Source organism: Adiantum capillus-veneris, chromosome 15, assembly GCF_014529385.1.
Source record: "Adiantum capillus-veneris isolate H3 chromosome 15, ASM1452938v2, whole genome shotgun sequence".
Lineage (NCBI taxonomy): Eukaryota > Viridiplantae > Streptophyta > Polypodiopsida > Polypodiales > Pteridaceae > Adiantum > Adiantum capillus-veneris.
The window spans coordinates 144,649,935-144,677,660 of record NC_140945.1 but is presented as its reverse complement, the minus strand read 5'-3'; the positions used below and the strand labels follow the sequence as shown (position 1 = coordinate 144,677,660).

The 27,726-nt window shown below is 45.3% G+C and overlaps 1 protein-coding gene across 6 annotated transcripts in view; it reads right to left on the bottom strand.

Annotated features, from left to right (window-relative positions):
* The window catches only part of LOC147441616 (uncharacterized), an 86,908-nt gene that overhangs the window by 10,943 nt on the left and 48,239 nt on the right, over positions 1-27,726 (bottom strand). The gene's annotated exons all lie outside the window — the stretch shown is intronic.

Sequence of the window (27,726 nt, the reverse complement as noted above, 5' to 3'; positions counted from 1 at the left end):
CGAACCTTCGCCTGGCCTCTCTCGAAGGGGTTGTACAGGGGCTCAGTTCCTGACTTTCTACTCTCAAAAATATGGCTCAGTCGACAACTGCACGTATTTCCGAGGGCGAAACCCATCTCCAACATTTGCGGACGCAGATTGCTGCTTTTGGGCGTTAGCAGGGTGGTCCGACTACCACAATTCCGTACAAAACTACAAATTTCTTAGGTAAAGAGAAGGAGTGTACGGAATTGGCTGTAAATAAATGGCTGCACCAGTGGACCACATACTTTGATCTCCATGGGGAGCATGATGAACGGAGGATTCAGACGATTCCTCTTTATCTGCGCAGTAAGGCGCTTACCTGGTGGCGTGACATGACAGAAAAGCCTACGACGTGGGCTGATTTTTGCGTGAAATTCAAGAAGGATTTCGCTAAAATGGACCCTTTGAAAGCTTACGCCAAACTGCAGAGTCTTTCGATGAAAACTCTATCTTTTGATAAATATACGACAGCTTTCAAAGAGGCGCTCACCTTCTGCAAGGTGGATTCCACACACGCCGTGCACATGTACTTGCTGGGGTTACATGAAGATTACCGTTGGGCCTTAATCAAGGACAAAGCCCCGACTGATGTCGAGGATGCAGTGGCAAAGGCCAGGACGTTCCATTTGATAAATGGAGCGAATTATGAGAAGAAAAGAACTGCAGACCATCAATCCAGTGAGGGTGCTTCAAGGAAGCGACCCCGATTCCAGCATAAGTCCAAATCACCGCCGAGATCTTCTCAAGAAAAGAAGAAAGCCAGAAACGCTTCAGTTGTAGATGTAACAAACTTGGACACTCCAAGTCAAGAATCAACCGCGACAGCACCAAATAACCACTTCAAAACAATTCACAGATCACAATAGATTTGCACTGGCCCGGCGGAGTTCCGTGCCTAGAGATATTGGCCCCAAAGACTGGCGCCCCTTTCGGTATTTCTTTTTGTATTAATCAATCATCAAAGTACAAGAGAGCGGTTAGGGTTTCACTCTCAGACTCTGCGTCCAAATGTTTTGAGAAGTGAGGCCCTCACCACTAATTTAAAGGTTACAAGGGATGCCCAAAAGCAGAGCCCCAAAAGCTTTTAAAATCAAAAGCATCAATTCTCTCTCTCTCTTAGAGACTCTTTTCTTTTTTTTTATAAAAAAAAAGCAAAAGCAAAATTCGCGTCGCTCATCATTTTCCAAAAATATATATATTTTTTTATTTTTTTATTTTTTTATTTTTTTTTTAATAATCCGCCTCCGCGATTTCCGGAATTTAGGGTTTTTGGCAAAAATTAGGGTTTGCAGGAATTTTAGGGTTTCTGGCAGAAATTAGGGTTTCTGCTGTCCGCTACGTCATCACTTTGTGACATACCCCCCTCTTGAAAGCATTGTAATCGACCGCGATTACGCCTGCAAAACCGACAAAAGCCATAAACCGTCTTAGCAGACACTGACTCTTAGTACCTACGTACTAGGAACACACATCTAGCACATGTACAAAATCGACAGTCACATCACACGACATCACAGGACATCACCAGACATCACAGGACATCACATGACATTCAACATTCATTCGGATCTTAGACCATGATTTATCGGCAATGTAGCTAGCAATCACATCTAGGTCCAATCGGGACCTCATCGATGTCCGATTGACTAACCCCTATTGCAACCATGTCTATTCGAGATCAATCAGACCAAAATGCTGCAGTCATTTCGGCTATCAGTTCCTGCACTCACAAGAAGTCAAGAACAAATCAGTATCATAATCAGGAATTCCATTTCATAAAGTCATCCAGCAGAATACTGTCAGCTCTCAGTATCCCTGAAGCTCAAAGAGACATCAGTGACTTTAGTATCAAAATCGAGGCATCTGTTGACAAAGGAGTGGAGTGACTCCCCTCTTGTGCATCCCACTGCACCAAATCTCCGGCCAAGCTGAATTCTAGGTTCCGTTTGGAGTAGACTATGCTAAACCAAAACATCGAGGTAAAGTTTCACAATCCGAGGAGTATCTACTAGGTCCTCCTCCTCCATCCACTTCGCATCAAATGCAGGAAAGTTCTTGAACTTAACCAAGAACCGCCTTCGGACTTTACCCTTATTCTTCGTATCATTATGTGCCAAAATCTGTTCAGGAACAAGGATCTCCTCGTTTTCTTCCACTTTGGGTTGCTCATCAGGCTCCCCATCATCAGGCACATCACCCTTAACAGGGTTCAAGAGACTCACATGCAATGCATTGTGAATCCTCCAAGTATCTGGCAGTTTCAGTCGGAAGGAGACTTCATTTATCTTTTCAGTAATCTGGAAAGGGCCGTAGTATCGCATACTAAGCTTTGGAAAAAGCCTCTCCTTTCCCTTGTTCTTTCGTAGGCGTGCCTTCTCAAAGCGTAAGAGCACCCAATCATCCTCCTTCAATTTCATGTCGCGACGATGGCGATCCTCTGCTTTTTTTCTGTCGTTCTTGAGACTTCTGCAAAGTCTCGCGAACCTTGGCAAAAGCCGTATCCAAATCTCGCGAATATTCATCCGCTTCAAATTTCTAATCTTTCGTGCTCAGGAAGGATGGAACCTTCGCAACAGTTTCAACAATCTCACATGGCGTCTTCCCCGTCGAAGAGTGTATCGTGTTATTGTAGGCAAATTCCACCAAAGGTAAGTTCTTTTCCCATTGAGTCTTCTGATGCGAGATACAAGACTTCAATAAATCTAAAATCACTGAATTGGCAATCTCAGATTGCCCGTCAGTCTGCAAGTGGAACGATGACGAGAAGTGCAACCGCGTGCCAATGTTCTCCCAAATTGCCTTCCAAAACAAACTCATAAATCTAGGGTCTTTGTCGGAGACAATCGTCTCAGGCGTGCCATGTAATCGGAAAATCATCGTGATCATTCTGTATTCTCGGGAGATCAAAAAAATGAAATCCATTTCAATATTTTCCCAGGGGCGGGTGGGTATGGGTAAAGGCTGTAACAATCCCTGTGCTTTATGCCTGTCAAACTTGACCTTCTGGCATACCAAGCAACTGCGCACAAACTCTTCCACATCCTTCTTCAGTCTCCACCAAAAGAAATCTCTCTCTACCCCTTTCATGGTGGTAGCAATGCCGCGGTGACCCGTAAAAGGTGGACAGTGGCAATCAGTCATAACCTTTTCCCTCAACGGCTGTGTAACGCACAACATAGTCTTTTTCATCAAGTAGCCTTCCCGAAGGGTGTATCCAGCTACTGTCTCCCCATCCCGTATCCGTGTGAAAATATCTGCAAAATCTGTATCTGTGGCACACTGATCGACCATATCCTCGAAGCTCCTATGATGTATCCCGGAAATAGCCAGAACCAACGGTTTCCGAGACAAAGCATTTGCCACCACATTCTTCTGTCCCTGCACATGGACAATCTGGAAGTGGAACTGTGACAAGATGTTCACCCACCGCATCTGCTTTTCCGAAAGCTGCTTCTGTGACAAGAAGTAGCGCAAACTCTGATGGTTTGTAAAGACAGTAAAATCCGCTCCGAGTAGGTAATGCCGCCACTGAGTAAGAGCATGGATAACCGCCAAAAGCTCTTTCCCATAGATCTGTGCTGTCATCTCCGGCCTAGAGAACAAACGACTCTCGTAAGCTATGACATGGCCTTCTTGCATCAAGACCGCACCCAGACTATGACCACAAGCATCACAAAATACTTCAAATGACTTCTGCAAGTCCGGCAAAGTCAAATCTGGTCGTGTAGTGAATTTCTCTTTCAATGTCCGAAAGGCAGTCACCTCTGTGGGTCCCCACGAAAAAAGGTACTCCTTTCTGTGTCAAGGTATGCAAAGGGGAAGCAACCTCTGCAAACTTTCGTATGAACCGCCTGTAGTACGAACACAGTCCCAAGAAGCTTCTAACTTCATGGACATTCCTCAAATCGGGCCAATCACGGATAGTCTCTATCTTGGCCGGGTCCATTCGCACTCCTGCTGCTGACACAATGTGTCCCAAAAAGTGTATCTCTAGTAGGAAAAATTCACTTTTCTTAGCATTAATCACTAACGTGTGATCTCGTAATTGCCTGAAAGACTTGAAGCAGATGATCTCTGTGTTCTGCCTCATTCTTGGAGAAAACAATGATGTCGTCAAAGAAAGTGCCAACAAATAGTCTGTACTCTCGAAAAATCCTGTCCATCATCCGGTTAAATGTCGCAGGAGCATTGGTTAAGCCAAAAGGCATCACCAAAAACTCAAATAACCCAAAAGTCATCCGAAAAGCTGTCTTGTAGACATCTCCTGGTGCTATCCTGATCTGATGATATCCACTCTTCAAGTCAATCCTGCTAAAGCACGAGGATCCCTGTAACCTGTCGAGTATATCATCGATCCTAGGAATCGGAAATCTGTTCTTGATGGTGATTTCGTTGAGAGTGCTATAATCGATACACATTCTCCAAGATCCGTCTTTCTTCAAAACCAACAACACTGGAGAGCAATACGGTGAAGTACTAGGCTGGACAAGACCCTTTTCCAAGAGGTCTTTCACTGAGTTCATAATCTTTTCATTCTGTACTCGGCTCACACGATAAGGTGGCCGATTCGGTGGCGTGCTTCCAGATATCAGATCAATGATATGATCTTCAGGCCCTCTCAAAAGCAATCGGCATGAGCGTGGAGAAAAAAATCTTGGCGTTCTTTTCTTCAGGTCAAAACATATTCAACTTTTATCCATCGTTCAGTTCTCCCAAAAGAATGAGTAAGAAAACTGAAGTTCATCAACTACAATCTCTAAGCCCTTCATTTATCAAAGTCGCTTTCTCGGCCCGGTAGTCAACCACGGCGTAGTTCTTGTGGTACCAAGGGATCCCGAGTAGAACGTCACTCACGTGCCCTGAACACCCCTGTCATTGCAAACGAAGTTTGCCAATGCTCGGTGTAATGGCAACATCCCATCCGGGTGCCAGTCAAACTACCTCCGCCTGTGGCGTCAGTCTGTCGAGCGTAGTTCCAAATCGAGCCGCCAATTCCAAGTGAAAAGAAGTTGGCCTTGGCTCCTTCAAAAGAGCTTCCTGATCCTTCGCTTTGCCCCGAAAGCGGCAAAGTTTGTACTTTCATTAGATTCGGTGCAGGTCCCACACCATGTGGTACCAGTTATGCTTTTCTATCTGCCTTTTCTGCCACATTCCTCAGCTGCTCTCGAACTCTCAGACCTGTCGTCGTTTTTATCATGCTGTTCTTTCTGTGCGGTATCAGGGCACTTCGTGGAAATATGTCCAGTTTCCCCGCATCCAAAGCACTTCCCCTCCCTGATGTAGCGAGTCCTCTCCTCAGGCGTAAGCTTGGGTCGTGCATCCTTTTTTTTTCTCTGGGTTGCTCTTTTTCATTCTACTTTCATTCCCAGGAGTCTGTTCGGCTCGTTGTGTCATGGTCTCATCTGTGGGGTAGGTCAGACTGCCAGAGTGAATGGCAAAGCTCCGCTTCGCATGACTCATCAACTCCTGAATAGAAGCTGACTTCTGTTCCAAGCAGTGATCTCGGATCTCTGTAGGTAGACCCAAGGTAAACCGCTCAATCTGTTCTCTGAATGAGATCTTCTTGAATGAAGAGGCGGGTAGAAAAGAGCTCCAGAATCTTTCACAATAAGAATTCACTGTATCGCTCTTGGTCATCCGGAGATGGTTCCAAGCAGCTCGTATATCTCGCTCAAACTCTTGAGTCAACCAAGAAGAAATAAAAAGCCTCTTGAATTTCAGCCATGTAACTGGCACAGTCTTGCTTGATAGAAGCGTGGACCACCAAGTATGAGCATTCCCCTTAAAGTAAGAGGCAGCTCTCCGAATCTTGGAGTGCTCTGAATAGCGTCCTCCCGCGAACGCGATGTCAAAGACACAGCCTTCGAAGCATCTGAGTCTCCTGAAAAGTATCAAACTTGATCGAGTGGCCACCTTCCTTAAACTCTCGGACTTTCTTGCTTTTATCTTCGAGAAAGTCATACTGGTTGGCTTTGTAAAAATTCTTCTTGTTCGCATAAAACTTTCCGTCATCGGAATCTGAGCTGTCTGTAGACGAGTCCTCAGTAGAACTGTCAGTCTCTGGGCGAGATGTAGCCTTCTTTGCCTTTTTCTTGCCCTTTCCGAAGCTTTGTGTCTTGCTTCGCTTTTTGCTTTTTCTGTCTTCTTCGCTCTAATCCGAGGAGCTAGAAGAACTGTCAGAAGAAGAAGAAGAAGAACTGGGTACTCCTTCAAATCGAACACGCTTCTTCCGTTTCTTTGCCTTGTCAAATGTCAACCGACGACCTAAATATCCCGGGAAGTCAGTGCCTTTCTTCTGCTTTTTGCCGTGCTTTTTGGCTTTCTTTTGCGTGTCAAAAAGCTGAGCAATCCGTGCATCAACCACGTTCTCCAGTTCCTTCTCCGTATATTTCTTGGAGACAGAAGGTTTCTTGAGAGCGGGTTTCGAGAGTGGTGTTGTGGTTCTCTGCCACTCCATCTGTACCTCTTTCAAAGAGGTCTGGTTCATATATTTTGCCATCTTCGGGTCCTTGGCAAAATTGAGCATCATCTTTGTTGCATCGCCGATCAACTGGCGACGCTCTATCTCTCGCCGCTCCGCCTAAGTAGGCCAAGGCGGGCCATATTCTCTGCCTGAATCTTCGTTGTGATCCCAGCCCGCATCTCCAGATGCAGAGGGAGTCGACTGATCATTGCCTGAAGCCATAGGTGCCGCGGAAAAAAAAATTCGGGGATCGGATTTCCCGTAGAAGAGAAATCGGCCAGGCTCTGATACCACTGTAACAAACTTGGACACTCCAAGTCAAGAATCAACCGCGACAGCACCAAATAACCACTTCAAAACAATTCACAGATCACAATAGATTTGCACTGGCCCGGCGGAGTTCCGTGCCTAGAGATATTGGCCCCAAAGACTGGCACCCCTTTCGGTATTTCTTTTTGTATTAATCAATCATCAAAGTACAAGAGAGCGGTTAGGGTTTCACTCTCAGACTCTGCGTCCAAATGCTTTGAGAAGTGAGGCCCTCACCACTAATTTAAAGGTTACAAGGGATGCCCAAAAGCAGAGCCCCAAAAGCTTTTAAAATCAAAAGCATCAGTTCTCTCTCTCTCTTAGAGACTCTTTTCTTTTTTTTTATAAAAAAAAAGCAAAAGCAAAATTCGCGTCGCTCATCATTTTCCAAAAATATATATATATATTTATTTATTTATTTTATTTTATTTTTTTTAATAATCCGCCTCCGCGATTTCCGGAATTTAGGGTTTTTGGCAAAAATTAGGGTTTGCAAGAATTTTAGGGTTTCTGGCAGAAATTAGGGTTTCTGCTGTCCGCCACGTCATCACTTTGTGACAGTAGATGCAGTGAAGGAGGGGGCTTGCTTCGGATGTGGCCAAACGGGTCACAAAATCAAGGATTGCCCTAAGAAGAAGAAGACACAAAAACCGCAAGGCCGTCCTTCGGTTCAGATTCACGAGATCTCAGGTAACTCTGATGTTGTTCAAGTTGAAATCTATCATTTAGCGCACAGTTCATGCACAAATTGTACTTTTAGCACCAAGGTGTTTGGTAAGCACGATCTTCTCCGTTTCCCCGGGAAGATCAATGGTCACGACGTGACCGTACTCCTTGATAATGGAAGCTCACACAATTTTGTGGATGCAAAATTGGTGTAGAAACTAAACCTGCGGACGCAGGACAGTGACCATGAGTATCGCGCGAAGATGGCTCGTGGTGTGGATACGGATGTATGGAATCGGATGGTTCCAGACTTGTCGCTCGAGCTGGCTGATTACAAAGAGAACCTGGACTTCCACATCATGCACCTGGACAGAGCAGATGTTATTTTAGGAATTCCATGGTTTTATGATAAACAAGACTCATTGTATATAGACTATGTACATCACTCTCTTGTTTTTATTAAGCAGAACATGCCTCATGTATCTGTGTCACTTTGTAATCAGAAGTCTATAAATAATGGTTTTGCAATACCAGTTGTTACTGCTTTGGAAATGTATAAAGAAATAAAGTCTTCTGATGTTGACTTTTATCAATGTGTACCATCTGCTTGGTTTGATTCATTAGTGCTTGGGACTTCTGATTGAATTTCGTAAAAATGTTTCATGTTCTTCTGTTGAGCTTGGGGATTCCGACGAATCCAACCTTATCCGGGAAATCATGAGTGATTTCAAGGATGTTTTTCCTGATGATCTACCTCCTGGCTTGCCGCCTTCGAGAGGAGTAGATCATGGCATTGAGTTGGTGGCGGGTAATCAGCCCTTCTCAAAGCAACCATATCGGTTTAGTAAAACCGAGGACGAGATTCAGCGACAGCTGAAGGATTATCTCGACAGGGGTTTTGTTCGGCCTAGCAAATCCCCGTGGGGAGCGCCAGTGCTACTTTCTTGAAAGAAGGATAACACTATGCGCTTCTGCGTGGGTTACAAGGGGTTGAATAAACTTACTGTCAAGAACAAATATCCGCTCCTGCGCATGGACGATCTGATAGATCGGATCCATGGAGCGTTGTATTTTACGAAGATAGACCCGCGATCAGGCTATCATCAGATAGGGATCAAACTGGAAGATATTCCTAAGACAGGCTTCCATATGCGTTATGGTCACTACGAGTTTTTGGTCTCGCCTTTTGGTTTGACCAATGCTCCCGCTACGTTCCAGCAGATAATGAATGACCTGCTGCGACCATTTTTAGGCAACTTCGTTGTTGTATTTCTCGATGATATCTTGATCTACAGCCGAAGTTTGTCTCAGCACCTAGTGCATATACGTACTATTCTCGAAGTACTGAGAACTGAGAAGCTTTACGCTAAGGCTTCTAAGTGTGAATTCTTTAAGAAAGAGCTTCTATACTTGAGTCACATCATTACTCGCGATGGAATTCGCGTCGACCCTTAAAAGTTGGATAAAGTGCGAGATTGGCCCATTCTGAATAATGTGCGCCAAGTAAAGTCCTTTTTAGGCTTTACTGGATTCTTTCACAAGTTTATCAAGGATTACTCTAAAGTTGCTACTCCGCTTACGCAACTTTTAAAAGGAGGGATGAAAGGGCCGAAGACTTCGGGTCCTCGTCGTAAAGGTAATCCCCCTGTTGTCTGGAATGAGCGTCTCGACGAGAGCTTTCGGACACTAAAGCACTTGGTGACTACTGCGCCAATATTACACATTGTGGATCCTAGCAAACCGTTTGTGGTTGAAACGGATGCTAGTGATTATGCTATTGGTGCGGCATTATACCAGGATGGACGTCCTGTTGCGTTTGAAAGTAAGAAGCTTTCTGACGCTCAGATGCGTTATCCAACGTATGAAAAGGAGCTTTACGCCGTAGTCCACACCCTGAGGAAATGGCGGCACTACTTGTATGGCTCTACGTTTGTTGCGTGGACAGATCATCACTCCTTGCGCTATATCTGTGATCAGGGTGATCTCAGAGGCCGGAAGGCTAGATGGGTTGAGCTTATGCAAGAGTTTGACTTTGAGATCCGTTATAGGAAAGGATCCAGCAATCGAGTTGCTGATGCGCTCAGTAGGATTCCTGAGGTCAATGCCTTGTCTATGACTGAAATCTTGACGGATTTCTATCTCTCTCTCCGAGGGCTATGTCGTTCTGACCATTTTGGCAAGATATGGAACGAGGTCGAAGTGGGGCATGACTCGCATACAAGCTTGGGTGGTCCGGAGACCCAAGTGAGTCGTGCTGGAGAGACGAGACAACGACAATATTCCATTAGAGGTGGACTATTGTTTAGAAATGGTAAAGTCTACATGCCGGAAATCAATGAGATTCGACAAAGGATTTTATGCGAATGCCACGATGTTCCTAGCGCTGGGCACCCAGGCATCCAGAGAACTTTGGCTTTGGTCAAGCGATATTTCTATTGGCCAAGAATGCGCTCTTACATAGAGAGCTATGTGAAGAGATGCGCTCAGTGTCAGGTCAATAAGGCAGAGCGCCTTAGAAAAGCTTTCCTGCTATACCCATTGGAAATCCCAGATGCCAAGTGGCAGAGTATTTCCATGGACTTCATCGTTGGTTTGCCTAAATACTAGTCAGGGCAATGACGCTATTTGGGTTGTGGTTGATAGACTCACAAAAATGGCAAAGTTTATACCAACGAAGTCGACAGTAAAAAGCCATGAGTTGGCGGTTTTATTTGTCGATCAGCTTTATAAGCTCTATGGTCTCCCAGAGGACATCGTCAGTGATCGAGATGCTAAGTTCACTGGCCGATTTTGGCGAGATGTGTTCGCTCATCTTCAGATGAAGTTGAGTATGTCGTCTTCTGACCATCCCGAGTCCGACGGACAAACTGAGAGAATGAATCAGACGTTAGAGGACATGTCGAGAGTCTATGTCTCTCACAGGCAGTCTGATTGGGAAAGGTATCTTCCACAGTTAGAGTTTGTCTATAATAGTAGCAAGCATTCTACTACTGGATTTAGCCCGTTCATGCTGATGTATGGATTTGAGCCTAAATCCCCGATTGCTATTGGCTTAGAGAAAGTCAAGGACCGCCAAGCTCGTGATTTCCTGTACGACATGCAGGAAATGCTCGAATTGGCCAAGGATAGCATAAGAACGGCTCGTGATCGAGTCACTACTTATGCTAATCAAAAGAGATCTCCAAGGACTCTAGATGTGGGACAATGGGTTTATTTGTAGATACCCAAGGATTCCAAGACTATGCGAACAGGAAAGCATTATAAGCTTTCAGCTAGATATTGTGGTCCGCTCTTGATCACAAAGAAAATTGGCCAGGTTGCCTACAAACTAGCTCTTCCTTCGGATGTTACTGTACATCCAGTGTTTCATGTCAGCCGCCTTAGAGTGAAATTGGGCGAAGCTGATGTTGTCGTGTCTATTGAGGAAAATGTATGGCAAGATATGCAAACTGAGTATATTCCTCGAGAACCAAAAGCAGTTTTGGATCATCGTACCCGTCATTTGTGACAAAAGACTTACGACGAGTACTTAATCAAATGGAAGGGTCAATCTGAAAGGTTAGCTACTTGGGAACCTGTTAGAGCTTTGAAAGCTCAGTATCCCCACTTCATTGATGAGGACATCAATGGTTCTTAAGGGGGGAAGTATGTTATGTCCCGCTCACAAGAGAGGGGATCTAGCCCAGATGCCGTCGGGATGGGCGTCTAGTGTCCGGGCGGTGAACCCGGCCAGTGTGGCCGGCCATTATTATAAAAGGGAGGCCGAGGCCTCATTTGCAGTTATCGACCCCCACTGGCAGAGCGCCAGTGGTTGGCCCGGAGGCTAGGAGTGCGCGAGGTCACCTCGAGGAGGTCAGGCCGGGTGGTATGGGACGCCCAGTCTTACAGGTGCACGCCTACGTCTTCGGACGTTGGCCACAACACGGGGGAGCTGCCGGATGGTGGCTATGGTCGGGTGGTTCATCCGACGCACATCTGTAGGCAGTCTGTGTGGCCGGGAGATCCTATCTCCTCATTCATTTTAGCTGGGGGGGTTCTTGATGGTTCTTGCTGAGAAGGTGCCTGTTGAGCGGTGGAGCTCTTGCTGCCTCTTCTGCCATTTAGTGCTAACTTTGGTTTGCTATTATATTTCCTTATCCAAATTGCCCTCCCTACTTTTGTTGGAAAGTCACTTAAATTAATAAGTGAAAAATGTCAAAAATAGGAAAAATAGGCTAAATGCACTAGAAAAATCCCTTAACTGATTCTAATGGATTCTGATGGGAATACTGATGATCATGTTGTGTGCAACCAGAGGATATGCATCTATGCTAAGTGACTGGGCATGCACGGTCTACGAATAGACTCACAAAAAGTGTCAGATCACTTTTAATCTAGACTGACTGGACTAGACGGAAACCTTGTTATGGTGTAGCTTGTCCACGGACACATAGGATTGGATGTGTCACGTGACATCCCCTCTTTTTAAAGTGAGGTACTAGTACCGAACTGTATGGCGTCGAGGGAGATCGCCAACAGCATCCGGAATCCTGGAAGGGACTCTTCGCCGGCCCACTCTGCTGTGTGGGTCGTGCGGTACTTGAACTTCATAAAGGTCTGCAACGCTTGCTTCTTTGGGCCGCGCCAAAAGCGCCACAGTCTTTTGTGGCTCCTTCGATGCTTCAACTTCGTCTAGAGTCGTGCTTCTTCCTTCTTCAAGAATCTCCATGGCTGAAAATTCTTGAAACCATTTCCAACACAAAACCATGAACATACACCCATTCCATGTAAAGTGAGTGGAAAAAATCTTGTCTTCTCTAAAGACTGTGTATGCAATGTAGATGAACATAGAGACGGAGTGACAACCTGTTCATCAAACACATGCAAACAATGAGACCGAATCTTTCTCTTATGATCTAGAGCAATCAACTGTGGCAATTCACAACGGAAATGCCCATGCTTGGTGCTCATACTGTCATGTGCTCGTTCTACGAATGTGTCATGCCAAGAAAGAGACATGGAATGTGACTTCCTTACATACATACCTTTCAGCTTTTCATGAAAAATCCGCATACACTCGTACTCATTCATGAGAGAAACGTGCTCAACGTACAATATGTCATGCCTAGGAAAAGGGATCACATAAAGACGCTGACTAAAATAAAGGAAACGATCACGAATGAAACACTCGAAAAATGTGTGCGTATCAATCATGCGAACACCTAATACTTCCTGTGAGGGTTCTTGAGACCTAGGCTTGAGAGCCAAAATCGGTGCTTCCTGAAGGGGTTCTTCCTGAGTGGGTTCTTTCTGAGGGGGTTCTTGTAACCTAGACGCGAGAGCCAAGATCGATCCTTCGTGATTGATCGAATCTGCAACGAGGTTAGCTTCGCTAGAAAAAGCATCAACTAACACATCATCCTTGTGAACAATCACGTCATCTTCATGCAACTCATCATGCTTGTGAGAAATCACATCTTGATCATGCAAATCATCATGCTTGTCATTATCATCCAAATCATTATGCTCATCATGCTTGTCATTATCAATCAAATCATCATGCTTTTCACAATCATGCAAATCCGGTGTGTCATGCTTTGGACAAAAAGAGATTGAGAGAGTCTCCTTCTCATGAATCCATTCAATCTTGTCCTGCATATTAGCAATGAGAGGTGGAGAATGAACAATGGCCTCTCCATGAATGACAATGGAAGAATCACTTTTGGCATTTAGAGTGAAAGTGTTAGCCTCCCAATCAATGAGAGGGTTAGCATCACGAAACCATCGAATGCCCAAAATCATATTACATCCTAAAAGAGGAGAGACAACAAATCTTCGAGTGAAGGCAGCTTGCTGAATTGCAAACAACACATCAAGGCACTCCTCCGTGATGAGAGTGTCCATACCAGGAACAAAGCCAGAGACCTCGATAGGAGATCTCTGACTAACTTCTAGACGAGCTCTCTCAACAAGAGAGGGACTGATCACATCATGCATACTACCTAGGTCAAACAATATAACAAAACGCTGCCCCGTCATAGGACCATAACATTTAATGAGAGAATCATCAATGGGAGGGTCATGAGAAACTTGGGGCACACTCGTGTTATCATTAATTGCATTGACAGAGGAAGTGGGTTCTGTGGATTTTTTAGATTCATTCGATTCAAGCTTAGGACATGTTCTTTTTATGTGATCCTTAATGTGACAATGAAAACAGCAACCTTCCTTAGAATAAGTGCTTTGTTCTTCCGACGTGATGTATCCTCCTACAATTCCTTGTGCTACCTTTTCATCTCGAGTAAGCTTAGGTTTAGCGATTGTGTTAGCCTTACCCTTAGATTTATTGGAAGAATTCTTTTCTGAGAGACTGTTGGAAGATTGGTTAGAAGAGTTACCATTCTTACCGTTCTGAGGGTTCTGAGAAGTCTGCGAGATACTTGTGGACGTCTTGTTCTCCTTAGGCTTTCCCTTGTTGTGCTTTATCTCCTGTGCGAGAGCAATCGCTACCGCCTTGTTGAGATCGATTCGATCGAAGACTTCTACATCAAACTTGATATAGTTGTCTAACCCAAAAAGGAATGCCTCTTTGCGTTCATCATCCGACTTGCGTAATTGGATACCTAGCTGCAAAACACGATTAGAAAAAGACATAACCGGCATACCATTTTGCTTGAGAACGTGCCAATCGTCCTTCAATCGTGCGAGGTACTGAGGTGGCATAAACCGCGCCTTGAGCTTGTCTTGGAAATCAGCCCAATTGAAGTAAAGGGACGTGAGTTCGTCAGCTTCCTCTAGGTGCGAGGCTAGCTATGCCTCTTGCCATGCCTGGTACCAATTGATGGCATCATCGGCAAGGTACATAGCTGCCGTCAAAACCTTGCTATTTCCTGTCTTCTTAGTTGTCGCAAAATAAGCATTAAATTAATGCAACCAAGAATGAATAACCGTAACATCCATCTTACTATCATACTTACTGAAAGTCAACTTCTCTGTGACGGGGTTGTTGGAATCCGCATCATGGCTTGCGCCACTTGAAGAACTCCCACGATCTTTGGTTGGTTCGGATTTCGAGGCAAGTACTTGTTGAATCAATTCTTGAGTGCGTAGGTCTCTTTGAGCCTCACACTCGGCCTCTCTTTCTGCTTTTCGTTCGTTTCGTTCATCGCGCTCGCGTTCGAAAGCAATGCGATTTGCTTCTTGTTGTGCCAACGTAACTCGATTCGCTTCTTGTTGTTGTATTGCATTTTTTTCATTTCGTTCTTCGCGCTCGCATTCCAAAGCAATGGGAGTCACTTCTTGTTGGGCCAGCGCAATGCGATTCGCTTCTTGTTGTGCCGCCATCATGTCCAACATCGACTTGACCATCATCTTCATGGAAGTTGGTACAACTTGTGGCGTAGATGGAGAAGGGGGAGGGTCGGAAAAATCTCTTAGTGGGGAAAACTCTTCGTCGCCTCTCTCATGCTCACCACCTGTATGCGAAGTATCCATTCCACTTCAGGTGATGACCATGCACTATGGATCTTTGGTTCTTAAGTCCACGAGGGACTTGGGTTCTTGAGGGTCTTAGGTTCTTGAAGTTCTTGAGGTTTTCTTTCGCTTGCAAACCGTGTTTGAGAAGGATCTTCTCTTCACCCGAGTTCTACTCCTTTCTGCGGGCGCACCCCTTGGCGGCCTTGCCCTCACACAAGGGTTGCTTTTTCCCACCTCACGTCGATTGGCCGGCCGCTAAGTGCACGGTCCGCTCTCAATGAGTGAAAAGAGACACAAGGGAAGGCTGGACAAGCCCTTCTTTCCTGGGATTCCTGTCACTCTTCAAAAACACGCTTAGGTATCGACACGCCCAAGCTAACTTGGGTTCGTGCGACCGCAACAAGAAAAAAAAATTCTTCTGGTTCTTTCCTTGAGTGATACAGAACACTGCCAAAGCTCTGATACCAATGTAAGGTGCAACGGAATGAATGTTGTTCTTTCTCAAGATGAGTGATCCATATTTGCTCAAGGTTCCTTTTAGTTCTTATGGAAGGGAGAGCCTTCCGTTCTTAATGGAGAGTGCTATCATCACGAACAAAGTGAGTGGACACTGTGCGTGCAAGTGTATGAGACTGAGAGATAGAGAGAAGAGAGATACGACACCAGACACGACGTAAAACCCTCCTCCGAAGGCCCCACTCTCGTCAGCGAGAGTGGTCTACTTATGATTGCACAAAGTGGTACAATGATGATGCATGGAAACTGATGCAACTCGGGGCTAAGTTGGTGACGACAACGGGGATGGCGACAATGACCTTAAGTGCTGAAATCTGCAAGCTTCTGATGGCTGTCCAAAAACGCTATCTGCTGAAAATCTGCTGCGAGTTGAAACGCTGATTTCGAGGCTGTTGAAAACGCTGAAATTGCCTGACGAAAACGCTGGCCCGCTGCTGCGTTATAATGCTGAAAAACACTGATTTGGTCTGCTGCGTTTTGGGCTGAAAAACGCTGATGGGACTGCTGCGTTTTGGGCTGATCTGGAAACACTAGGTGCAAGGGAATATTGCAGTCAAGCCAATGCTGAAAACGCCAAGGCAAGGGATGTGCTAGCGATGAGAAAAACGCTAGGGCTGGTGGTTGATGGAAAATCGCCAAGGCTGGGGGCTTCTTGATGGTTCTTGCTGAGAAGGTGCCTGTTGGGTGGTGGAGCTCCTGCTGCCTCTTCAGCCATTTAGTGCTAACTTTGGTCTGCTATTATATTTCCTTACCCAAATTGCCCTACCTTCTTTTGTTGGAAAGTCACTTAAATTAATAAGTGAAAAATGTCAAAAATAGGGAAAATAGGCTAAATGCACTGGAAAAATCCCCTAACTGATTCTAATGGATTCTGATGGGAATACTGATGATCATGCCGTGTGCAACCAGAGGATATGCATCTATGCTAAGTGACTGGGCATGCACGGTCTACGAATAGACTCACAAAAAGTGCCAGATCACTTCTAATCTAGACTGATTGGACTAGACGGAAACCCTGTTATGGTGTAGCTTGTCCACGGACACATAGGGTTGGATGTGTCACGTGATATAGTGCTTCCATGTCTTTTTGTGCGTGTTCTAAACAATTTGGCCCATATATTTTTCTTTATCATGACATACCCAACCCACTTGTCTGCTGACTTGATTGCCTGCATGCTTTCCATCACACTCTGGTGTCCTATTTGGAAGGCATGGATATTTCATGTGGAAAGTTGCACATGGAGCCCCACAGTACATAGTTGACCTTTGGGATCAAGTCACCATCTGTAACATGCAGCGGAAGTGATTTATAGTGATAACTCAAGATGAGTGCTCGATGCGTACTCAAGGTTCCTTTCACTTCAGAAGAGAGTTCCTTTTACTTCATGAGAGAGATGTGCAATAGACTAGAGAGAGAGGGAGAGATACTCTGAATGAAGGTTTTGTGGGTGATAAGATAGAGAAAGAAGACTTAACACATGATGGTGTCCCAAACCCCCCTCCAAAAGCCCTCCCTCTTTGTCGCTAGAGAGGTATTTGCTTTAGATTGCACAAATGTTGATACAATGGTGTTAGATGCTGAGATGCTCATAGAATCTGGCAGTAGATGCTTGGATTTGCGAGGCTAAGGGGCTGAAAATAGAAAACGCTTGAGGAACTGATTTGCGACAGTACTAGATGGCTGAAATCTGTCGTCAATGGTGCTTGAGGGCTGAATGCTGAATCAATGAGGCTAATGGATGCTGGAAAACTGCAAGGCTGATTTGTTGCAGAAGCGCTAGTGGATGTTGAAAGCGCTAGGGCTGATCTGAATTGGGATGTTGAAAACGCTAGTGGATCTTGGGAGACTCCGGCTGAAATCATTAAGTTTGTGCTGAAAACGCCAATGTGAGGATGAAGAGGAAAACACTAGGGTATGCTTGTGCTGTTGTGTTTGGAGAGGTGACCCCTGGGGTCACCTATATAGGGTCGAGCAGATATATGGGACTCCACGACTTTATAAATCATGCTATATGTCAATTATTATTTAAGTTGAAAAACCTATTAACAAGAGATGCTTGCTATGCAGATACTACCTTGTATGGGAACACTCCCCAGGTGCCCACACCTAGCAAACAATGGCTATGCTCATGTGCAATCAAAGTGCCTAGACATGCACGTTTTACATACAGGCTCACAAGGGTGCCACTACTAAAACACTTCCTAGGCTATCCTAAACCCTAGAAATAGAAGTTACAGCTTGTCTACATGCACATAGGGTTAGATATGCACGTGACACCGTTCCACTGCCAGAGATATCATTGGAAGATAACCTCCCACAAGAAGGCCCCTCTCAAACCATTGCAACAACACCGAACTCCGCTTTGTTGGACTCTTTGGTGTAGCCTCAAACCCAATGACACCGATACAAGGTCGATTGTCTTGTTTGAGAGGACCAAGACCAAAAATCCTTGCACGGACCACCTATGGATCCTCTCATTAGTTTTCCCCCTACCCCTCCATCCTCGCCACCTAATCCCATGGATTCCATTATCCGGATGATGATGGATGCTCTAGTTGTAAGGTGCAGCGGAAGTGAATGTTGAACTTTGCTCAAGATGAGTGCTCCGAACTGTGCTGAAGGGTTCCTTTTACTTACGGAAGGCTCTTCCGTTCCTTTAGTGAGAGAGTGCAGATGATCACAACCAAAGTGGATAACACTGTGAATGAAGGTGCTGAGAATGTGAGAGAGAGAGAGAGAGAGAGAATATGACACCAAAATGTTGTCAAACCCTCCTCCAAGGGCCCCACTATAACCGGCCTGTACAACATGGAGGGCGGTACTATTTCAATTACCTGTTAACTTTACACAGAGCACTGAGGAGGAAAGAGAACACAAATGCGTCCAGGGACTAGAATGTCACTGCGCACACGAGACCGACACCCTGTAGGCCCCAAAGACTCGCGCCCCTTTCGGTATTTCTTTATTCAATTTAAGGTAGACGATCCGACCACTTAGTACAAGCTTTCACATAGCTGTCCAAACCTGGCGAGGGCTGAAAACGCAGGTTTCTAACCTGATTTCGGCAACATAACGACGCAAAAACCCCTGTAGGTCAAGAGTACTTGTCTAGGGCGGATTCCCTCGCTATCTCGAAGCTTTCTGGTGAGCTGTCAAAGAAATTCAGCGTGCTGTTATTCTCTGTTTTTCACAGCCGGGTGCCCAAAAGCCTGTACACGCATCCCAAGGCTCTCACGAGGCTCCCCTGGTGTTCTCTAGCAGTTTAGGTGCGAAACCCTAAACCTGCAGAAAAACACACCAGGCAGGTGCGAAACCCTAAACCTGCAGAAAAACACAACAGGCTGTAATTCCCTATTTCGGATCGTTTTTAGCAGAGTGAACACGCCTGCGCGTGTCCCAAGGGCTCCAACACACAATGGAACAGTTCCCCTGTGAATTGGACGAGTTTTCACGAGAGAAAACTCTCCAAACTCCCAATCTTTCGCGATGAAACTGTGCGTACCTGTTGAGGATAAGCAATTAGCTAATCCAGTTCCTGTTCAGAAGGCTGTTGCCCTGGCAAACGCGCATAAACCCCCAGAATTGTACATATTCATCTGAGTAGCCCAACTAGTGGGGCATTACCATATGTGCCAAAGGGAAGAGAGAGATGCACGAGAGCAAGTCATCGCGCTACATGAGACAGAGGAGAAGGCAAGCTTTCCATTAAAGCTGTAGACCTGCACCCACTACTCACACACACACTGTAGGTCACTTCTATGAGCAAAAATCAGCCCTAGCCTCAAATGGCGCCTCCTCTTGCTGAGGTGTCTTGCAGGCTGCTCTCCTCTTGCCAGGTGTCCAGTTTGCCCCTTTGAGTTAATTCCCTAGTTCCCACTCACTTATAAAGTTGTAAGTGACTTTCCGAGTGGCCCAAACTTCATTTGGCGCACACAGGCTTCCATACTCATAAGAATTCAGCGCTAACTGGCCGGTCCAATTCCAGATTGACCGACCTAGACTCCCGATGTGAGAAACCCGTTCGGCCGTAGCCGTTTCACACTGGCCATGCAATGTCCACTCAAGGGTTCCTGGGAAAACAAGTAAAAATAAAAATAAATAAAAATATCTAGTACTTATTTACGGAAGGCAACATGAAAAATACACCTCTTGGTGACACACCCCGCCCTTGAAATACTGCAAGCGACCGCTTGCATGCCAATAATACATGCGGTATCTCCTGATATCACATATATTCTATGATGGGAATCCAAGATATACATGCTTCCGGAAATGTAGCGTTGGACGATTAGACAATCCCACCAACTGGCTACCACACATATATCAAGCATAGAAGTCTTTTAGTGTACTCTCAAGCACAAACTTCTCTAGCTAAATTCTGTACGGAAAGAGTAGATACAATTGCTTAACTACTCTCTTGAGCATCATGAACCATGCTCTTGCCTTGCTCCAAAAAGGCTATATCAAGTCACTGTGGGTTCCATCTAAAAGGCTTCAAGATATAATTGCAATAGCTGAGGCAAATCAACCAATTCAGACTCTTCCATCCATTTGGCATCCAAAGATGGATAGTTCTTGAACTTCACCAGGTAGCGTCTTCCAACCTTTCCTCTAACCTTCCTTTCCTTATGTGCCAATATCTGTTCAGGAACAAGGACCTCATCCATTTCTTCCACTTCGGGTTGTTCCTCATCAAGCATATTCTCTGACACATCACCAATAAAGGGTCTTAGAAGGCTGACATGAAAAGCATTATGTATTTTCCAGCCTTCTGGTTGTCATTCAGTTAAGAGATTTTTCCAGTGCATTTAGCCTATTTTCCCTATTTTTGGTATTTTTCACGTATTATTTTTAAGTGACTTTCCAACAAAAGTAGGTAGGGCAATTTTGCTAAGTTAATATATAAGCAAACCCAAGTTAGCACTTTCTGGCAGAAGAGGCAGTAGGAGCTTCCCGCTCAACAGGCAACTTCTCAGCAGAACCCGCAGTACCCTCAGCACCCGCAAGGCCTTGGCGATCTCCCTCCCCAAGCCTAGCGTTTCCAGTTCCCATCACCATCAAGACCCCACGATTTCTTGGCGTTTTTCCTTGCAGTCATCGCCAACAACTTCAGCACCCTGGCGTTTTCAGCCATGATCGCCAGCAGTACCCAAATGCATTAGCGTTTTTGGATTTCAGCAGTAGCAGACCCAGAACAAGCATAGCGTTTTCACTAACGCTCAGCAAGCAGGTAGCGTTTTTGGTATCCAACAGAACCACCCATTCCCTGGCGTTTTTCCACAGCATTGCATCGCCACAGATACCCAACTTGCTAGCGTTTTCACTACAGCTACCATCAGCCCCAAGATTTGCAGAATCCCCATCAACCCTAGCGTTTTTGCTAGCGACAGAGCAACACCAGCGTTTTTGGTTTTCAGCCCAATTTGCAGCAGATGCACAACGTTTTCAGCAAGCCTTAGAAACAGACAGTTCATCCTCGTTGGATGCAGAACAACCGCCATTTTCAGCCATAAAAACGCAGCCAAAACAGTCATTTTCAGCCACCGAACAGTCCCGAAATTCAGCAGATAGAAGACCACAGATTTCAGCCCTAAAGTCGTCGTCGTCATCGGCATAGTCTCAGATTGCATCAGTCCATTGCATCGTCATTGTACCACTTTGTGCAATCATAAGTAGACCACTCTCGCCGACGAGAGTGGGGCCTTCGGAGGAGGGTTTTACAACGTCTCTGGTGTCGTATCTCTCTTCTCTCTCTATCACTCGGTCTCATATACTTGCACGCACAGTGTCCATTCACTTTGTTCGTGATCATAGCACTTTCCATTAAGAACGGAAGGCTCTCCCTTCCATAGGAACTAAAAGGAACCTTGAGCACAGTTCGGAGCACTCATCTTGAGCAAAGCGTAAACAATCATTCCACTGCAACTAACACTAGTAGCTTCAACCTGTAAGCTACATCGCTGATCTTTTCCGAAATCTGAAAAGGACCATAATATCGCATATTGAGCTTAGGAAACAAACGTTCCTTGCCTTTCCTTTTCCTTAACCTGGCCTTTTCAAAGCGCAAAAGCACCCAATCACCAAGTGAAAATACAAGTTCACGACGGTGACAATCAGCAGGTTTCTTTTGCTTAGCCTGAGTCTTCTCAAGAGCAATCTTTATCTTCCTGTATGTTTCATCCATATCTTGCACATACTTGTCTACCTCAAATATCTTGTCCTTAGTCTGCAAAATGGGCGGGACTTTCCTCCCTCCTTCCACTATCTCAAATGGTGCCTTACCTGTTGACGTATGCGCAGTGTTATTGTAAGCATATTCAACCAATGGAAGATGGTGTTCCCAAGTTGCCTTGTGCTCTGACACATAACATTTGAGCAGATCCGGGACAGTAGAATTTGCCTCTTCTGATTGTCCATCAGTTTGCGGATGAAACGAAGATGAGAATTTTAGCGTAGTGCCCATATTCTCAAACAATGCCTTCCAGAAAAGACTCGTCATACGTGGGTCCCTGTCACTGACAATTGACTGAGGCATCACGTTGCTCATGAATATCTTGACCATATGTTCAGGCTTTATCTTCTTCCTAACAGGAATGAAATGGACCTGCTTACTGAACCTACAAATGATAGTCCAGATCCCATCATTGCCTGTTTGCGTCCTTGGAAGATCAAAGATAAAGTCAATGCTTTTCCATGGCCTTTCAGGGATCGGCAATGGCTGCAACAATCCCGGTTGCTTTTGTCTGTCAAATTTGACTTTTTGGCAAACTAAGCATGATCTTATAAATGTGTCAACATCTTGACGTAAAGCTGGCCAGTAGAAGAATGCCTCAACCCCTTTCACTGTCGCATCAATTCCACAATGCCCAGCATAAGGTAGAGCATGACTTTCCATCAAACTCTTTGGCCGTAATTGTTTAGTAATGCATAACTTTCCATGCATCATGAGAAAGTCATTCTTAAGCATATAGTGCTCATGATGTTGCCCATCAACAAGCTGATCATAGATCCTTGCAAAATCTGAATCTTCAGCATATTGTGTCTTCATCTCGTCTAGTTCACAATGGTACGGAATTGACACTGCTGAAATTTGGGGCTTTCGTAACAACGCATCAGCTACCACGTTCTTTTTCCCTTGCACATGCACAATCTGAAAATGGAACATTGACAAGATGTTCGCCCATCGCATGTGCTTCTCAGACAACTTCGTTTGTGTGAGAAAATATCGCAAGGTTTGATGATCTGTTTGGACAACAAAATCAGCCCCTAGCAGATAGTGTTTCCAACTAGTGAGAGCGTGAATTACTGCCAACAATTCTTTCTCATAGACTTGGAAGTTCCTTTCGGTCTTCAAAAGAATTCTGCTCTCATATGCGACTACTCGGCCATTTTGCATTAGAACTGCACCAAGACTATGGCCACACGTATCACACTGAACCACAAAAGGTTTCGAAAGATCTGGCAAACTGATTACCGGATCTGAAGTCGGCTTCTCTTTAAAGTGTTTGAAAGCTAAAATTTCATTGACTGTCCACTTGAAAGTAACTCCTTTTCCTTGTAGTGCATGGAGTGAAGAAGCAATCTCGACAAAATTTCAAATGAACCTCCTGTAGTAGGAACATAAGCCTAGAAAGCTTCGAATGTCATATACGGACTTCAAGTTTGGCCATGACCTAATTGCTTCCACTTTGGCGGGATCCATGCGTACCCCATCCTTTGAAACAATGTGCCCAAGTGAAAAAGAATTCACTCTTCTTCGCATTAATGAGTAGCTTGTTCTTACGTAACTCACAGAAAACTGCAGTCAAGTGATTCCTATGCTCCTCTTTGGACTTTGAGTAGACAATCATGTCATCAAAGAAAGTACCCACGAAGTTTCCATGTGGTCTAAAAATTATGTCCATCATTCTATTAAACGTGGCAGGAGCATTTGTGAGACCAAATGGTATGACAAGAAACTCATAGAGACCAAATATAGTCCTCAACGCAGTCTTATGGACATCTTCTGGCCTAATGCGTATCTGATGGTAACCACTCTTTAGGTCTATCCTTGTAAACAATGACGCTCCCTCAAGCCGATCAAGAATGTCATCTATCCTCGGTATCGGGAACCTGTTCTTGATGGTATTCTTATTCAAGGCGCGATAGTCAATGCACATGCGCCATGAACCATCCTTCTTCTGCACTAGGAGTACATGCGAACAAAAAGGGGATGATGTAACCGGCCTGTTCAATCCAAAAAGGGCGGTAGACTTTACTTCAAACCTTGATTTAGCTTTCACCCATTATTAGTCGTCTATTTTACCTGTACTTTCAAGACACAACAAAGGGGAGAGGGATACAGGCTGCTAGATTGCACCTGTATGAGTAGACGGACACCAGATTGGCCCCTAACTTAGGCGCCTCTTTCGGTATTTCTTTATTGTTCAAAAGAGGGAATAAACGCTGTGGTTCTTTCAGAGCTGCCCCGCACAACCTTGGCTGAATTTTCACTGTTCTGGCCTGATTTCGGCAGCATAACTGTACTAGAACCCTTCACAAACAGTATTCCCATGCATTAAATGACTTTCCCGACACATACGGGCACTTTGCAAAACCTGGCGAGAATCTGCAGCACGCTGAATTCTCTGTTTTCAGCCCCGAAATGCGCCAGATCACCTGTACAGCGGTCCCCTTGCGTCCCCTAACCTCCTGGGGGTATTAGGGTCCGTTTAGGGCCAAAACCCTAAACCTACAAAAATACACAGCAGGCTGTAATTTACTGTTTCGGGCTCCGTTTCGCGTGCCGGTCGCATCCGTAGCAAGTCCTCGAGCTCCCGCACCTGTAGGGCTACTTGCCCTTTGAATCGGACGAGATTTCTGGCGTGAAACCTCTCCGAATTCACCTGTACCTGCGGGGGGATTAGCCGCTAGCTAATCCAGTACCTGTGCAAGAGGCTCTTGCCTCGGCAATCGCGCATGAACCCACACAACTGTACATTGGTCAAATGAAGAGCCCACTAGAGGGGCATAACATACTGCCAAAGGGGAGAGAGAGGGCAGTGCGTAGCGTGCAGGGCATCACTCCTGGCACCGCACTGTACATAAGAGGGAAAGCAAGCACTCCATCGCTCTTAACCTGTGACAAAAGCTGCAAATGAGCCTCTCCTAGCTTAAAATTCAGCGCCAACTCTCTCTTGCATTAGAAACTGCACCAGAATGTGCCACTTGGCACATTTATAAGCATTTTCCCGTTTCGGGGTTGCCGTCTAAAAATATCCCAACCGGTTGCCCAGTTGACTTCACGGTAGAGTAAGAAAATGTTCCCCATGTCAAACTGCACGTAATGACGCGAAGACATTTTCAGGTCCCAAAATAGCAGTTCCCTAATTTTTAGGAGATGCTGCCATTGTATCTTTCTAGGTCATCCGACCCTCTTTGTACACTGTGTCCACACCCAGAATTGAAATGTAGCCTCTGTAGCAAAGGATTCCAGTTTGGCTAGTCAATGACCCCACTTTGGCTAACCATAGTCTTTGTCCAACCTTAGTGCTCTCTTGCCCTCAGGCCTGGACTCCCTCTGGACAGTTCCACACTAGCTATGCAATGCAGGGCAGTTAGATTTCCCGAGAGGTGTTTCCAAAAAGTGAAAGTAAATAGATAATAAGAAAGAAATCAACAAAAAGGATAGATAGTAGTCACACGCTGGTGATGAAACCAGCCTGTTCAATCCAAAAAGGGCGGTAGACTTTACTTTAAACCTTGATTTAGCTTTCACCCATTATTAGTCGTCTATTTTACCTGCGCTATAGTGACACAAGAGAGGGGAATGGGATACAGATGCTAGAATGCACCTGTATGAGAAGACCGACACCAGATTGGCCCCTAACTTAGGCGCCCCTTTCGGTATTTCTTTATTCTTTAAAAGAGGGAATAAATGCTGTGGATCCCTACAAGCTGCCCCGCACAAACTTGGCTGAATTTTGACTGTTCCGGCCTGATTTCGGCAGCATAACTGTACTAGGACCCTTCACAAACAATATTCCCACGCATTGACTGACTTTCCCGACGCATACGGACGCTTTGCAAAACCTGGCGAGAATCTGCAGCATGCTGAATTCTCTGTTTTCAGCCCTGAAAATGCGCCAGATCACCTGTACAGCGGTCCCCTTGCGTCCCCGAACCTCCTGGGGGTATTAGGGTCCGTTTAGGGCCAAAACCCTAAACCTGCAAAAATACACAGCAGGCTGTAATTTACTGTCTCTGGCTCCATTTCGCGTGCCGGTCGCATCCTTAGCAATTCCTCGAGCTCCCGCACCTATAGGGCTACTTGCCCTTTGAATCGGACGAGATTTCTGGCGTGAAACCTCTCCGAATTCACCTGTACCTGCGGGGGGATTAGCCGCTAGCTAATCCAGTACCTGTGCAAGAGGCTCTTGCCTCGGCAATCGCGCATGAACCCACACAACTGTACATTGGTCAAATGAAGAGCCCACTAGAGGGGCATAACATACTGCCAAAGGGGAGAGAGAGGGCAGTGCGTAGCGTGCAGGGCATCACTCCTGGCACCGCACTGTACATAAGAGGGAAAGCAAGCACTCCATAGCTCTTAACCTGTGACAAAGACTTGCAAAATGAGCCTCCCAGCTATAAATCACGTTTTTGCCTTCTCTATAAGTAGTAAACTGGCCTCAGAGTGCCAAGTGTCACTCATTTGTGCATTTTCCCGCTTTAGACCCTCGGGTCTAAAAATATCTCACCTGCAACCTCTGTTGACTTGGCCACAGAGTAACAAAATGATCCCCATGTCAAACTGCACGTAATGACGCGAAGACATTTTCAGGTCCCAAAATAGCAGTTCCCTAAATTTTAGGAGATGCTGCCATTGTATCTTTCTAGGTCATCCGACCCTCTTTGTACACTGCGGCCACATCCAGAACTGAAATGTAGCCTCTGTAGCAAAGGATTCCACTTTGGCTAGTCAATGACCCCACTTTGGCTAACCATAGTCTTTGTCCAACCTTAGTGCTCTCTTGCCCTCAGGCCTAGACTCCCTCTGGACAATTCCACACTAGCTATGCAATGCAGGGCAGTTAGATTTCCCGAGGGGTGTTTCCAAAAAGTGAAAGTAAAGAGATAATAAGAAAGAAATCAACAAAAAGGATAGATAGTAGTCACACGCTGGTGACAGGTGACATACCCCCCTCTTGAAATCTCAAACGTCCTCGTTTGCATCTATGTCGTACATGCTTCTAGTCAACACTGATGTATTCAACACCTGTCGACACATATACGACACATACATGCTCATTGTCAACCCTGGTGTATTCAACACCTTGTTGACTCATGTATTGCCTGCGTGTGAACCCTGTCCCAATGACATAGTGGTAGCTTCGCACTCTGCCATTGCTTTGAGTCACTAACTTTCCAATGACAAAATGGTAGCTGCACATTTTGCCACTGTCTTATAGTACACGTTGGATCCCGTAACACTTTCGAGCATACCCAAACCAACAGTTTAAGAATGCAGTTACACATGTACTCTTCAATAGAAGCAATCACTGTATCCTTGACAAACTGACAAGAAATACTCACTTCTATAGCACTAACCAAACTTTTGGACATTCCATAAGAGCAATTGCCAAACTGACAATCTGTACAGCTCTAACATTCATGTAACAGGTATTTCATTTGAGCTCACTTTAAATACCTTGTACATCATTTGTTTCAGAAGCCATTGTCACACTGACAATCCATGTAGCTTTGAAACTCAAGGGGTCAAGGTAGGTTGCAAATCGAAGGCTTCCAGGTAAAGTGATAACACAGTTGGTGACTCTACAAGTTCACCTTCTTCCATCCACTTAGCATCCATTGGTGGATAGTTTCTGAACTTTACCAAGTATCGCCTAGCAATCTTGCCTTTCACTTTCCTTTCTTTGTGTGCCAAAATCTGTTCCGGGACCAAGATCTCGTCAAGTTCCTCGACTTCCGGCTGATCTTCAGCTGGCATATCTTCTGGCACATCACCCACATAGGGTCTGAGAAGACTCACATGAAATGCATTGTGAATCTTCCAACTGTCAGGCAATTTCAGCCTATATGCAACATCACTTATTATGTCGCACACTTGAAAAGGCCCATAGTAACGCATGCTGAGCTTTGGAAACAGTCTTTCCTTGCCCTTCATCTTCTTTAACCTTGCCTTTTCAAAGCGTAAAAGCACCCAATCACCAAGTGAATATACCACTTCACGACGGTGACGATCAGCTGCTTTCTTTTGCTTTGCCTGAGTCTTCTCTAAGGCCACTTTGAC